The following is a 16,379-nucleotide window of genomic DNA, read 5'->3' as shown; positions in this document are numbered from 1 at the left end:
CCTGGACTCCCTTTCCATATGGCATTTTCTCTCTGCGATAAATAACATTGCTGTTCTGGAAGCTGACTCTCTTTTCATGTTTTATGCAGCAGAATTCAAATTAACAGGAGTTGCTCAGTGCTTTGGTATCCTTTTCAGATGGAGGCTGTGTATGCTTATGAAACACATGAAATGTAGCACTCTGAGTCCCTTTGTTTTGCCCTCATAATGATCTTTGGGCACTGCCAGTGATTGGTAGGACTAGGAAGATTGGTATTTATCATTAAGGAGACTGAAATGACAATACCAGCTCATTCACAATTCCATCACCCACTGCAGACAGACACGGGCAGTGTTTAGATAAGTTGAATAAAAGGTCCCATAAAGTTTGACAAACTTAGTGACTCATTAGAAAAATCATAGATTGAATGGTGTAAATTCTTCAAAATCAGGTAAAAACACTAAACAGTGCACCTGAAGAAACGAGTTTTCTTCCTTGAATGTAGTTCCTTCCCACTCATTTTAAAATCAGCAAGAAGGTTAACAATTTTTTTCTTAAATGGTGGGCTTCCCGCCGCTACTCCCTGGCAAGAAGTCATAATTCTCCGTAGCATCATAATAATTTCCATAGCAACTGATGGTGATATCAGAGCTCAAGACTAGAGTTTCAAGAGGGAAAGGAACTATAGGGACAGATGATCTCTTAAAAATAAAGATTATGTTTTCAAGCAGATGTTCCTAAAAGGAAAGAAATGATTACCCACATTAAGGGAAAAATCATAATTAGAATGTAGATGCTTATTAAGTAATCATTCAGCTAATGATCTCTTTTCTAGAACAAAGGACAGAAATTGAAAAAGAGAAAAAAAATGAGGGAAATGTATCAATGAAAGGATCTTTTATGAACCAATCTATTTTAAATACAGATGGCAATATATTTCTTAAATATAGCTGAGGATGCGTCGTGTTTGATGTACACTAAAGAGATAATTATAATTGCAAGCACTGCTGAATCCATAGGGAAATTTGAGTAGTGTGTTTTCACTGAGGTTCGTACTGGTGATATAAGCAGTTAAACACTAATTATTGGGGTAGAGATTAAATCTCACATTTTATCACGATCTCATACCCTTGCCACACAAAGCATGATTCACGCATTTCAGATTCATTTGATCTCTTCTTGTGTTAATGGACATTTATACCTAGTATAGCACCAAGAAATGTTGACTCATGTTTCATACAAACTGAAAACTGAAAAATATATTTTTCATTTATTGCTGTAGTAGTGAAGAGATAGGAGAGGATGGTATAGTAGGCAGCTTCTAACTTGGCCCCCCATGAGCCCTGCTTCCTCGTATTCATAGCCTTATCTGATCTCCGTTTGTGCATGAGCTGGATTTAATCTACTTCTCATAGAATATTGCAGGAGTGACAAGATTTCAATTCTGGGATAAGTTACCAAAGGGTTATGGCTGCCACCTTAAGACACTAGCTCTCCAGCTGCCCAGTTTGGGGAAAAACTAGCTGCCCCATCTAGCCAGAGGGACCAACTGCCAAACCTTTCCTAGAACTTTCCAGCTTTTAATATTGAAAGTCCTGTATATGGAACAGTTGGTCCCCTAGCAAGAGGGCCATGTGAGGAAGTTTAGAACCCCCTGAGGCCTGCCAACAGCCATGTGAATTAACTTGGAAGGGTACCTTTTAGAGAAAGGGCCAGCCACCTTTTTCTATAAAGGGCCAGATAGCAAATATTTCAGGCTTTGCGGGCTATACAGTTTGTGTTACCATGTTTTAATAGTATATGGGATTTGTTTTAATTTGGTGTGGGAAGACATACAGACATGAAAATGATATTTAAGATAAAAGTTTTTATTATATTCATATAGCGTGCTATGCAGAAATACTTAGGGAAGTATGTAGATACAATGAGCAGTCAGAGAAGGGAACTGCAGGTCGAGAGCCTTTATTGTAGTTTTCCTGAGAAGAAACGGGCAAGACAAATGGGCTAAGAAGCAACCTTAGGATTGAACTGTTTGAAAAGTGTGGGCAAGGATCTGGGCATAGGGGCTGTCCCTAGTTGTCTAGTACCTGGGCCTGGAGTGATTAGGCCAGGGGATAGTGGCTTAGAGTATAGAAGGAGATGGTTGGAGGGATGGGCTCTGGATGGATTGGTTTGTATATCAAAGGTGATCTCTTGGGCAAGTTGTTTATCTCTAGGAATTAGCTAACCCTAGTAGGGGCTGTCCCTCCCAGGTCAGCAAAGCCCTAGATATCACAGCATCAAGAATACAGAAAATAAGAAAACGTAATACACACAAGTAGTCAACTCTGACACTGTAGCGCAAAAACAGCCATATACGATATATAAACTGGTGAGCGTTGCTGTGCTCCTGTAAAGCATAGTTTGCTGACTCCTGTTTAGGGCCTGCCAACAGCTGTTTGACTTAATTTGGAAGCAGACCCTTCCCCAACAGAGCCTTCAAAAGAGACTGCAGTTCTGACCACAGCTCGACTGTGTCTTCCTGAGAGATCCTGAGCTACAACCATCCCCTCCTCACTGCCCCTGCTAAACTATGCCCAGATTCCTGATCCACAAAAATTAAAAAAATAATAATAATAAGTTTCATTTTTAGAGATATTATTCAAATTCAGTAATGTATTGTTGAAATAAAATTTGCATTCACCAAAAATTATATTCCTCTGCAATGGTATGAGTGTTTGTGTCCCCCCAATATTCATAAATTATAATCCTAACCCCCAAAAGTATATTTGGAGGTGGAGACTTGGGAGATGAAGGTAAGAGCCCTCGCGAATGGGATCAGTAACTTTAAAAGAGGCACCAGAGAGATTCCCTACCCCCTTCTACCACATAAGGACACAGCAGGAAAGCACTATCTTTCAAAGATTTTATTTATTTATTTGACAGACAGAGATCACAAGTAGGCAGAGAGGCAGGCAGAGAGAGAGGAAGGGAAGCAGGCTCCCTGCTGAGCAAAGAGCCCGATGCGATGCGGGGCTCCATCCCAGGACCCTGGGATCATGACCTGAGCCGAAGGCAGAGGCTTTAACCCACTGAGCCACCCAGGTGCCCCAGGAAAGCACTATCTTTCAAAGAGGAGTTCCTCTCGAAACACTAAGTCTGCTGGTGCCACGATCCTGGACTGTCAGCCGCTCAAACGGTGAGAAACGAATGTGAGTTGTTTATAAGCCACCCAGTCTGTGGTATTTTGTTACAGCAGCCTGAGTGCACTAAGACAAACTTGCAATTTGTAATCCGCTTCACAGCTTTGTAATTTGAACTCAAACAAATCTCCAGTGGTCAAATAGAATGACAAAACTGATGGGACTCAAGTTCTGGTTCTTGGACTTTGCAATCACCCCACCAACATTGTTTATTTCAAATCTACTGTTTCATTGCAGGAATCTGTAATCCCACAGTGACTGAAGACTGTGACCAAGGCAAGCATGAACGGTTCAGAGCCATTAGGAACTTACTCTAGAAACCAATTCCTGGAACAGTCAGTGTGTTTTGGAGGCTGGGAGTTTTCCAAATTAGCTTCCATGCAGAATACAATGTTCACTGCAGTATATAATAAAAACAGGCCAATCTGAGGCTTACATATCTATCATTAAAACCTAAGAGTAACTGCAACAATTATTTTGATCTCAAACCAACAAAAGCTTTTTGGTGGAGGACTATTTTTTCGCTGACATCACTCAGAATTGCTGACACAGGGTGATAATAAAAAGCAGGCTGACTTTTTCCTGGTATTGTTTTAGAGTCACTCTAGTGCCTGCATCAAAGGCAGTCTTCCCTTGCTACCCTGTGGAAGTCCATTTTATAAAGCTGGGGAGAGCAGAGTTTCTCTAGTCAAAACTTGAGCAGAACACTCTCCACCACCTGATCTGTGCCTGGTCGGGGAAGAGCCACTCAAGATCTACCTACAGCATTTCTACAGAAGCGCCAGGGCTCCATCGAAGAAATCCACAGATCAAAGTCAGACCTATCTGGAAGGAACTCCTTTGCACCGGGTCTGCGGTAGTGGTGGGATAAGGAGGTTTGAGATGTACGATGCCGAAGTCTGGCTTTGTGGAAGCATTTCTAAACTATCAATAATTAAAAACATTCATCAGCTATGCTAGCAAGAAGACTGAGCATCTTCCTAGTCTACCTTTCTGTTTTCTCTAGATGTAAAAAATAGAAATGTATCTTATAATATGTTGCAGCACAAAGACTTGCTCAAAGAGTCTGCAGTCCAAAATGTAGGCTAAAAATTATCATAGACGTGTGTCAGGCAGTGAACCAGTGAGAACATTAATGGCATTTCCCCCTCCCTGGACTTTAGGATGTTTCTAGTTTCTATTTGCTAATTTTTTAAACATAGTAATTTGCTGCGGCATAGTTTACATCCTCAATAAATAGTTAATTTCTTAAAGAGGATCCTCAAATTATGTAAGCTTTAAGCGTCACAAAATCTGGGCCACTCCTGCTGAAAAGCACCAGTTTAGTCAAACTCTCTCTCTTTCCTTCTCCTCCTTTTTCAACAAATAAGGAAATTGAGACATAAAGAAGTTTAATCCAGCCTCTCTCCACATAAATATGCTAAAAAATATATGATGACCACGTTCGCATCTCCCCATAAGCTTCTTTTTTCCTTTCACTAAACTTTCTTCAGAGGCTTTTGCTGTCTCTCCAGACTTTAGCCTAGTGCCAGCAATATAAAAGCGTATACTTTCCTCTTGAATAAATGAATGCTTATTTTGTGTTCATTGTTTCTCACATAATTTGCTTCCCAGATCGGGAATGTGTAAACTGTCCCATTTCCCATTTTCTGAGCACATTTTAGTCTGTTGAAGTCCCTTTTAATTGAAACACCTACAACTATGCATGTGGCCTGAATTTTATGTTTGATATTCACTAATTAAAAGACTCAACATTTTCCTTCCCTTAGACTGATTCCAATAACCGTACCACACTATTCTCTCTGAATCTAACAAAAAGCATTGCTGCTTTTATTTTTTTTAAAGATTGATTTATTTATTTGGTGGGGGTGGGGGCCAGAGAGAGAGAATCTCAAGCAGGCTTGGGGCCGAGCCCAGAGATGGATGTAGGGCTCGATCTCACAATCCTAAGATCATGACCTGAGCCAAAACCAAGAATCAGAGGCTTCACCGACTAAGCAATCCAGGTATCCCTCTCTGAATCTAACTTTAAAAAGTGGTCAGAGGTTTACTTAGAAACAACAGGAAGCACGAAATGAATCTTTCAAACCATCATCTCTCATTAAGAAAAGATTTTTAAAAGTTAACGATGGTCTCAACTCCAGGTTTTAGAATTATCTGGCAAAGCCCCTTTCAGAACAGCATTTAAAGAATTCTGGAAAGAAAAATATGGAATGTTTTTATCATATATCACAATGTTTTGTATATTATTATATTTCTTATGTATATCAGTACTATGTATCACAAGTATCATATAACTAAGCACCTCCCAGCACCCTCAGGGGGCGCCCCACGAGATAAGCACTCATGCCTTGCACCACCCTAAGAGACAAAAGCCTGCGAGGAGAAAGGGTGGAAACAGGGAACAGGTACTTGAACCCCTGTCCTCTGCTGCTACTTCTGTCTGAAAGAAGTGGCCTGGCCTGGTGTTTGGAAAAATCAAACAGCTTTTTGATTTGTTCTAAAACTTCTAAACCTTTCCCTTGTTACTATCAAGAGAGAAGGACACTTGTTCGGTTTGTAATTAGAAGGGCTTCTTTCTTTTTGTTCTTGCTTGGCAATTTGGCTTTGTTCTGACCAGTCAGCAATCCTACAAGGTTTGTCTGTCCGTGATGAAGAAATCAGGTGCAGGCATTGTCTATGGTGCAAATCCAGTAAATGAGGTTTGGCCGGGAGAAGGAGGATGCAGAACTACAAATAATAGAGTGATATTTCTAATTTCTCGAAATTTCCATCAAGAAGAGGCGGCATTTATGTTGCCCATCTAGAAATTCTTCGGGTGTCAGTTATGAGTCTCCCATTCACAACACTGAGTATTCAAAGGTGGACAGAGACAGAACTGGCATAGGCAAAAATTACCTATGAGACCCTCCACTCTTCATTTTGCCAATCCTTCCCCAAATGATAATATGCCTCTGAGTACCAGCATGGGGCACTGTTGTTTTCATCTGATCTCCCTAGTCTGTTGGTAGGTTTTATGTTTCCTGCCTCTTTTCCAAGACCCACCACCCACCAAGTAATTGATCTCAAATGTCTGTTCAATTCATCTGTGTCTGCCTGACATAAAGATGTAATGTGGATGAGGTTAAGCAAATAACCCTATTCTAAGTCTTTGAAGTGTTACATTGAGGCAAGAAATTGGGGATTTCCCAGAGAGAATATACCTGAGAGCAGTAGCTTTCTAACTCTTCTTTTTAACCTAGACTCATTGTAATTGTCAAATAACAAAATTCAACCAAGTAAATCAAAAGAAACTCTACCTAGCTGCAGAAAAGGAAAAGTTTTTAAAGGTAGCAAAGGGGTGGGGGGGAAACTATTATCAAAGAATCCATTGTTTGAGGCAAGGCCATCCTCTGAAGCAGAACGGAAAGTGTCCATCAGTAAATCTCACAGCGTTAACCAGGAAATTCCAGGTTCACTGGATAAAGGTTACCTTCTGGGGGTGGTGGTAGGGTTGAAACTGCATTTAGGTTAAGATTAAGTCTTGGTTTGATGATATGGAGGTCCTAACATGAGTGACTCCATTTTGGCCTGTGGTTTTCTTTTCAACATAATGAATCCATTTTGCACTGTGACACGTTCATCCATCCATAGACAGACAGATAGACAGATAGCTATCTACAAACTATATATATATATATAGACACATAAATATATATATATAAAAACTAGATATCAGAAACTATAGATATAAACTAGATCGAGCTATATAGATACATAGTTCTAGATAGACAGATATAAATGAAATAAAAACAAGGAACTCACAAAATACTGGAAAAGGCACTATAATGTTTTCATTTTTTTTTAAATTTATTATTATTTTATGTGGGGACCGAACTCAGTGACCCTGAGATCAAGACCCAAGCTGAGATCAGGAGTCGGACACTTAACCGGCTGAGCCACCCAGATGCCCCTATGATGTTTTCTGTTAAACTTTCTTTCCAGTGCTGGTCAATTCTCACTAATTTTATTCTATTCCCCACTAGAGGGTCATGTCCATCATTTGAAAAACACTACCACAGAGGAAACATCAGCTGCCCCCTCTCTCCTGAACCACAGCAGTGAACGTACCCCAACAGCAATGAACGTACCCCAACAGAAATCATGCTGCAGCCCCGCCTGGAAGACAGCACAGTGAATTCAAGGGTTTGAGGGAACAGAGAGTGCACTTGCCCCTCACCTCTGTAAAACAGCCTGTTCTTGCTTCGCTTTTCCTCCTGTATTCTCAGTAACAATGTGATCCCACCGTATGTACTATTTTGTATTTCTCTGGCCTGCTTTCTCAAATATGCATAACAAGAAAAATGAATAGCACTAATGTCATTTTGTTAAATATGTCTATTACTGAGATGCTATGGTTCAGCGCTAATGGAGTTTTTTGGTCTTTCTGAATTCCTGATGTTGCATGCTACAGTGATTTATGGAAGGCCAGAGTGTTTTGCTGCAGCAAAGGTCTGTCATGTTAAACACCCACCAGCTCCCTGCCTATTTTGTACCACAACCCACATTAATTTTCCTGTGACTCAACCCCTACATTCAATCCATCATGAGTCCTATTGACTCTACCTCCAAAACATACTATACACACACACACACACACACACATATGGCTATATATATATATATATATATATATATGACACTATCTTCCCAGCTCCCACCTTATTTTAAGCCACCACCATCCCTTCCTGAGGATACTACAACGTCCTCTTAATTGGTTCCCCTGCTTCCAGTCTTGCCTTTCCACAGTCCATTGTTCATCTCACAATTAAATTGTTCATTTCAAATGCAAATTAGGCAAGGTCATGTCCTGCTTAAAGAAGGGAATATAAAGATATGTAGGGTGTGTGTGTGTGTGTGTGTGTGTGTGTGTGTAAAATCTCTCTCTCAAGTAGCATGGTTGCTTTAACAGAGGAACATCACCTAAAATGTGCATTTTTCCCAACTCTTAAAGATCTTCAGTTATGTGTAGTTCTGTGTGTATGCCAAAATAAAGGTAAAACAAAATGAAAACCAGTAATTCATTTGTCCCAACTGAATCTCCCTCTCCCTGCACCCCCGTCTCTCTTTTACACACACACACACACACACACACACACACACACACACACACGTCAGTGGCTTCTAAATTCTAAACCTTGCCATGGCTTCTAGTGCCTATCTGATCTAGCCCTGCCTCCTTCTAGCAGCCATGCCTCAGGTACTACTCTCCCTCTCCTTTCTATGTTCCAGCCATGCTCAGCACCTTTTCCTCCTATAAACACACTGAGCTTTTTACAGTTGATAGTTTCTTTGCATGACCAGCATCCTTCCATTCTTCATGTCTCGGCTCAAATGGCTCCTTAAAAAAACCTTTCCCTAAAGCAGCACTTCCAAGCCCACTGGATTTCCTTTATCACAAATGGAACCAACCTTGTTTACTCCTTTATATACACATTGTCTCCCTCCATTAGCAAATAAGACCTCATAAGGTGTATTCACCATTAAATCCCAGTACTCAGAACAGTGCTTATTACATAGTGGGCCTTCAATAAATACATGAAAATTAAGACTTGCTTATGATATATTATGCTTATGCTTAATATAATACATTCAAATGAAGGAGAATGGCATTTAAGCAATTTTTTCTTTATTAATAAAATAACAAAAGCCCATAGTGCTCTTTTTTTTACAACTAAAAGTTACTTTCGAAAATATGAAAACGCAATTTAATAATTTGTTGATTATACAAATGTTGATTCCTCAAATAACTGTCCTAATTGGCACGGATTAGAGAAAATGTGCACTATATTTTCCCTACCTGGTAAAAATTAATGCTGATTTAAGATTCCCAGCCTGCCCACACTGTCATAAATAATTACTTTTTCAGGGCAAAAATACTAACAAAAAAGGACTCTATTTGACCTGTCAATATTCTTTATAGCTTTTTAAAACAACTGATCTCCATATCAGTTAGATACAAAAGATTGTCAACCAAGAGTCTAGCTGAATCTTCATACCTTTTTTGGTGATGGGGTATTTGTGGAGAGCTTTTCAAAGATACCTTACAGCAAGACTAGGTTAACCAGCTGCAGCCAGTATCCAAAATTCTTCAGCTCATTTCAGAACCATGGAACTCTTGAAAATTCTGTGCATGTTTAAGTAAAACTAGTATGTTGCCTGGACGTTTATAACAGTTCCAAAGCATTCATTTCAGCTCAAGGCCATCTTCCCACCAGAAGCCAGCCCTCACTTGGTTAGGAATGGAAGTGCGACACACACTTCTACGTAACCTACACTGACATCTCAATTTTTCTTCATCAGTTAATTATTTCCTTATAGGGACATCCCAGAGTAGAGCGAAATATGTGACGTATTTGAGTCAATTAGGCAAAACATTTGTGCCTCTTGGCAAACACACCCAGTCACACTTTCTCATCACCATCACTGTTGATTAAGACAAGAAGAATTTTTTTTTAAAGATTTTATTTATTTATTTATTTGTCAGAGAGAGAGAGTGAGTGAGCACAGGCAGACAGAGTGGCAGAGGGAGAAGCAGGCTCCCTGCAGAGCAAGGAGCCCGATGTGGGACTCGATTCCAGGACGCTGGGATCATGACCTGAGCCGAAGGCAGCCGCTTAACCAACTGAGCCACCCAGGTGTCCCAGACACGAAGAATTTTTTACCAGCTTTTATAATCTCCCAACAGAAACAGGACCAGCCGCTGGCTTCTAATGTGCACTTACTAAGTGCTGGTCACTCTGCTCATCAATCTTTACTCATCATTTCACTTAATTCTCCTCTGCCTCAAAACTTTTGAAACTTACAATTATTATCCCCCTGTTGCACACAAGAAAAGAGAAGCCCAGAAAAGCTAAGTTTCCCAGGGCCATATGCTGAGATTTAAGTCCAGCAATGTGAGTCATGCCCTGTGCTCCTAGCCAATACCTTCTCCCATTTCCAACAGTGCAATCAGTGGTGTGTTCCCGTCCCCTGGGAGCAGTTCCCCCCTTCACAATGACCCTTCCCCCCGCCCCCCAACACTTCCTAGCTGCTGTGCTCTAAGTGTCTCTCACCAACAGAGGAGCCACTGTGACCTACTCAGAATTACAAAGAGACAGAAACATTCCTTTCTCCATTGTCTCCACTTGCTGCATGTGGTCTGCCAGCTTTCCCATCAAAAGAAACAGGAAACACCTGCTCTGAACTTTGGAGTCTCTCTCTCCTGCCTTTCTTACTCTTCTCCAGGAAATAGGAAAAGATGGGAATGACAGCATTTTCATAAGCCCAGAAAAGAAAAAGCCACTCGTGTAGGGAAAAGAAATACCACTCTACCTCTTAGACCACCTCTTTGACATCACTTGTCTCCCAGGAACTAGGGGGATGGAGTCATGTTTTAATGAAAAGCCTTCACACCTTTTCTCAATCTCACAGCTCAAGACAACTCCAAGGTCAATTTTCTTCCAGGCTTAACTTAATAACTACTTGGAAGAAGGAGAGGAGAGGAGAACAATCTATTTTCTTCCACACAGATAAGCAAGCAGGAAGGTTCATGACTGATTTAACATTTTGTATTTGGGTGCTGCTCTCAGCATAAAGGTGATAGAAATGACTACAAATTTATGTAAGGACATAAATAGAGATGCCATTTTAAGGTGGTATAGCAAAAAATCCTTCAGCTTTTGACAAAAGTCATTTTTTAATGAAATATTGACTAATAATTCTTCACTAAAATAAGTAAAAATGTATTTCAAGAGACAAGAAACCAAGCTTTGTCCAGCTTAAGCCATCCAGTTCCACAAGCATATTCTTCCCACAAAGAAGTGTTTATCACAGGCTTGCACACAGTTTGGAAACACATTAAGAACTGTGTTTGTTTTCTTCTTTTTCTGTTATCCTGTTTCTTCTACATACCTTTTTTTAGTCATACTCCTTTAGAGTCTATAATTTGTGAATTGTTTCTTACAAACACAAGGCCATTTCCACGTAAACTTTATTTGTTATAACTTCAAACTCTCTAAGAATATAAAATAAACCAATAACATAAAGTACAAACACTATATGGAAGAATGCCTAAGAAATCAAATAATTCAGGTAAACCACATTACTGTTAGTTTAGGTAGGCAATCTTCTATTACACACACACACATATGCACACATATCTGCATTTGCATATATATAAATACGTAAGATAAATATATTATATATATCTTTCTTTTTTAATATCATATCATCTGCTGCACTTTGTTATAAGATGGCAATAAATTCAAGTTGGATTAAGAAGTTTTCCATATCAACCCCTGAGGACAGCTGATTATAGGTCTGACCTTTTGAGATTCTGTGTATTTCCCACTTAATCAGTGCTAGAATGAGCTTCTGCTAAGTGGGATCTATAGGATTCCTATGGGAAAAGTGAAGCCATTTAAAAAATAATGAGCCTCCCTTCTACCCCCTCTCCCTTTCCATTTTGAGCTCTATTAGGCCATGATAACAGTCTTCTAGGTTATACAAAAGCATAGCATAAGCATATACTGTTTGCACTATGCAGGCAAAGAATGCTCAGAAAGGTTTTGGGGAGCTCAGAATGTAAGTGACACTTTACAACAGGATAAAAAAAGTGTTACTTGCCCTTTTACTGATGACAAAAAAAAAAGTTGCAAAAAAGTCCTCTGGGGCTTTTAAGCTTTAGCATCTCAGATTTTGACAGTGTAATTGGTTCCCTGTTGCCTGAGCAATCATATAGAATTGGAACTATCTCCATTTTGTCTTGTTACAGTAGCACACTCTATAGTTTAGATATGATCTCACAAATACTCTAGTTTGGTCACCAGTTCATTTCTTAAAACCCACAATGTATGTGTGTGTGTGTGTGTGTGTGTGTGTGTGTGTTACACACCCCTAATCCCATTCTCTAATACCCCTAATTTCCTTCCCCAACCTTCTGTGAAACTGAACAGTATAAGAGATGTAATTAGACCTTCCGTAATAGGACCAAATGGAGCAAGCAAGGAGACTCCTTCTAGGGAAGCAATCAGTGCATTAGGTCCCCAGGACTGAAACCACTTTTAACAAGGTTTGGGGCTTAGGGAATGTCAGTCTAGGCTTCTATTGCTTCCCCAGGAGGAAGCTCTACCCTGAATGCAAATCTTCATTTGCCATTTCTACAAAAAGAAGGAAAAGAACATTAGCCACCTTATTGCACACATAATGAAGCAAACTGGAGCTGTTAATACTTTTTTTTTATCAGCAGTAAATCAACTGTTCACAAGTGCTCTAAAGTATAAATGTGTATTTCATCAGTATTTTAAGGCCATTCCCTATGTTTTCATCATCAACTGTTGGAAGAAGATAATAGGAATCATGTCAAACAAAGGCAGCCTTTATGTTTTCAGAAGCATGCTGAATTCTTTCTGAAGGGAGTAAGGTTCAATCAAATAATATTCCTGAGACAGGGGCGCCTGGGTGGCTCAGTGGGTTAAGCCTCTGCCTTCGGCTCAGGTCATGATCTCGGGGTCCTGGGATCGAGCCCCACATCGGGCTCTCTGCTCGGCAGGGAGCCTGCTTCCCCCTCTCTCTCTGCCTGCCTCTCCACCTACTTGTGACCTCTCTCTGCAAAAAAAAAAAAAAAAAATCCTGAGACATACATTTAAATAGTTTCAATAACTATAGGTATATTTACAGACTCAACACAACCTATTTGTCATTAGTATTCTATTCTATGGTATACTCAAGTAAACTCCAATGAAGAAAAATGTGCACCTTATTTACAGCATATAATGTAACTTTGCAAAACCCCAAATGACAAGCTAGTCAAAAGAATAAAGTTCTTGGGGCGCCTGGGTGGCTCAGTGGGTTAAAGCCTCTGCCTTTGGCTCACGTCATGATCTGAGGGTCCTGGGATCGAGCCCCGCATCGGGCTCTCTGCTTGGCGGGGAGCCTGCTTCCCTCTCTCTCTCTCTCTGCCTGCCTCTCTGCCTACTTGTGATCTTTTCCTCTGTCAAAAAAAAAGAAAAAAAAAAAAAAGAATAAAGCTCTTCATAACTGGTAATAAACCTTGAATTTTCTCATATAAAATATATTTGGTAAAATATACATTGGCCAATAGGATGAATGTCAATTACGATATTCACAGTTGTTTCAAATAATGGATTAGGTTTGATTTGGATATATTTTGGCTTGCTCTATTGTTGAAAACTTCCGAGATCCATAGCTAAAACTATCAAAAATTACTTGAACAACATGGAGGAAACTTGCAAACATTATGCCAAGTGAAAGAAGACAGGCATTCAGGACCATGTATTACATCATTCCATTTATATGAAATGTCCAAGATAGGCCTATCTATAAAGACAGAAAGTAGGTTAGTGGTTGCCTAGTGCTTGGGGGACCTGAGAGATTGAGGGGTGAAGCTAAAGTGTGGTAGTGCAAACGTACTACAACTAATTGCAGTGGTAGTTGCACAACTCTGTATATACTAAGAATCACTGAGTTGTATAATCTAAATGAGTCCATTATATAGTATGTGAATTACATCTCAATAAAACCAAAGTTACCAAGGAATATCCTGGGAAATCAGAAGAACTTAATATTATAATCCTTGATCCAAATCTTTTTGTTCATGTTACTTTTCTTCCATTAGAATCACCCAATTAACATATATATGTGTATACGTGGGGGGCGGAGTCTGTGTATTTGGGGGCTATCTTTTCATTAATGACATGAATTTAACTGTAAGACATTAATAGGGCTGATTCCAAGTGGTTTGTTTTTGTTTTTTAGAAGAATGTAATGAAGAGTTAGTTATACTACAGGGTCTGGGAAGACCTCAATGCAAAATGTAAATGTGACTCTGTCTTCCCAGAGGTAATGATCAAATGGAGATATTGAGTAGAAAGCAAGAAGTTTGCATATCACATTAAGGAAAATCTGAGGTAACTTAGGAGGAATATTTAGCTCAGTTTGTGAGGAACAGAAAGATTCCTAGGTGGTATAATATTTCAACTAAATTCCAAAGGACAAAACATAAAGCAGGCCAAAAAAAAAAGAAAATGGCAAGGAAAGTATTCAAGCAGTGGGATCATCAGATATTAAGACTGAAGACCATAAAGAGTACAGCACTGGTAGAACTATGCAAAGATCAGTATAAGTTGAGTCTAAAAGGCAAGAAAGAATGTAGTCACAGAGAATAATTGAAAGATAAATAATGTCTAGATAATAAAGGTTCTTATAAGATATGGAAAGAAGGTGGGAAATAGAAATCCAGTGAAGAGTTTTAAACAGTGTATTCCACATATGAATGAATAATACGATAATATAAGAAACAGCACAGAGGGTCATAGGGGAAGGGAGGGAAGACAGAATGGGAAGAAATCAGAGAGGGAGACAATCCATGAGAGACTCTTGACTCTGGGAAATAAACTGAGGGTCGCAGAAGGGGAAGTGCATGGGGGGATGGGATAACTGGGTGATGGGCATTAAGGAAGGCACTTGATGAGATGAGCACTGGGGGTTATACGCAACTGATGAATCATTGAACATTGAACACTACATCTAAAACTAATGATGTACTATATGTTAGAAAATTGAAATTAAATTTTTAAAAAAAGAGTTTAAAAAAGGAGTTTTAAGCAGTGTAATGACATGATGTGTTTCGTCTTAAAGAAATACCATTTGGGGGACGCCTGGGTGGCTCAGTCGGTTAAGCTGCTGCCTTCGGCTCAGGTCATGGTCCCAGGGTCCTGGGATCGAACCCTGCATCAGGCTCCTTGCGCAGCAGGGAGCCTGGTGCTCTCTCTGCCTCTGCCTGCCACTCTGCTGCTTGTGTGCGCTCGCTCTCTCTCTCTCTGACAAATAAATAAAATCTTAAAAATAAATAAATAAAATAAAAATTAAAGAAATACCACTCTGCCAACATTTTAAAGAATGAATTGGAACACTGAACATAGGAGGCAAGTGAGACCAGCTGGGAAGGTGTTGTAAAATCCATGTAGATACAATGATGATCTGTCCCAGAAAATGGCCAACAGAGTTAAAAAGAAAAGCAAATGAATTTGAAAGTAATTTAGGACAGTGAATCCTTGGACTGACTGGATGCAGAATGAATATGGAGATGAAGGTATTAAGAACAACTCCCACATTTCTGGTTTATGCCCTCACATTTTTTTAATTGATAGGCTGTGTTAGATTTAATAAGAACAATGTTAGATTTACAGGGAAAAAAAAAAAGCTGAGCAGATAATACAGAGGCGCCATATGTCCCCACCACAATTTCTTCTATTATTAATGTATTCCATCAGTGTGGTATATTTGTTACAATTAATTAAATAATATCAATCCATTATTTCAGTTCTTAAAGTGCACAGTTTACAACAAGGTTCACCTTTGTACAGTTCTATGGGTTTTGCCAAATGCATAATGTCATGTATCCACCATCATGGTTTCATACAGAATAGTTCCACTATCCTCAAAGTCCCTCTGGCCTCTCCATTCTGTTTCATTGATCTGTTTGTCTATTCATTCACTAATCTGGAACTGTATTAGCTATTGGAGCTATATATTAAGCCCTAAAGTTGGTTGGTGTCAGTCCCCTGACTTGGTTCTTCATTAGCACTGTGTTGTCTCTTCTGAGTCCTTTGACTTGCCATATAAACTTTAGAATCAGTTTATTAATATCCACAAAAGAACTTGCTGAAATTTTGAGTGGAAGTGTTTCGAATCTACAGGTTAAGTTTGGAAGAACTGAAATGTTAACAATATTAAGTACTCCTATTCATAAACATAGACTCGTTTCTCCACTTAGATCTTTAGTTCCTTTCATCAGAGTTTTGTAGCTTTCTTTGTATAGGTCGTTGTATATTTTGTTAGCTTTGCATCTAATTATTTCATTATTTTTGGTCCTAAGGTAAATGAGATCGTGTTTTTAAATTTCAAATTTTCATTGCTGGTATAAGCAATTGACTTTTCTATACTAACCTTGCATTGTACAAACTTGCTGTAAATGCTTAGTAGTTCCAGAAAGTTTTTGTTATTTCTTTGGGATTTCTACATAGACAATCATGTCATTTATTGGGGGGGGGAGACCATTTTATTTGTTCCTTATCAGTCTACACACTTTATCTCCTTCTCTTATCTAACTGAATTAGCTAGGATTTTTTAGAGTGTTGAATGAGAGTGTTCACAGGGAGTTGCTCTGCATCACT

This window comes from Martes martes (assembly GCF_963455335.1).
Source record: "Martes martes genome assembly, chromosome: 12".
NCBI lineage: Eukaryota > Metazoa > Chordata > Mammalia > Carnivora > Mustelidae > Martes > Martes martes.
Note: the sequence above shows the minus strand (reverse complement) of the source record.